A 592-nucleotide genomic window follows, 5' to 3' on the forward strand; every position below is an offset into this window, starting at 1 on the left:
TGGAGTCTCAAACAAGAAGTGAGAAGCATGTTGGCTATGAGTTGAAGAACCTTCACTCAAAGATTGATGGGAGCTACAATGCGCTCAACAACAAGTTCAGAGCTTTAGAGAACCAGTTTGCTGCCATGAACACTCAACAAAATCGCCAACAAGGTTCTCTACCTGGAAAATCTGAGCAAAACCCAAAGGAAACCATGAAAGCTATCACTCTCGGGAGTGGTAAGGAGTTACCTCAGAGAGCTCTCACCAAGGATGCTGAGAAACAAAGTGAGGGGGTTGCCATCAACATAGATGATGAAGTGGTGATTGTTGATGAGAAGATCAATGACGAGATCTTGGAGAAGATAGTGGAAGCCAAAGGAAAAGGAAAGGTTGGAGAAGAGAAGAAAACAGTTAAGGATGGTGAAGTTGTCACTCCTGCCAGTGAAAGTTCTTTTGTTCCTCCTGCCTATGAGCCCAAGCTCCCATTCCCAGGTCGATTCAAGAGGCAGCTGCTAGAGATTTACAAAGCTCTATTTGAAAAGCAAATGAGTGAAGTCCAGGTTACAATGCCCATTATTGATGCTTTCATGCTGATTCCTCAATACAGCAA

This window comes from Brassica oleracea, chromosome C2 (genome assembly GCF_000695525.1).
Source record: "Brassica oleracea var. oleracea cultivar TO1000 chromosome C2, BOL, whole genome shotgun sequence".
NCBI classification, from domain to species: domain Eukaryota; kingdom Viridiplantae; phylum Streptophyta; class Magnoliopsida; order Brassicales; family Brassicaceae; genus Brassica; species Brassica oleracea.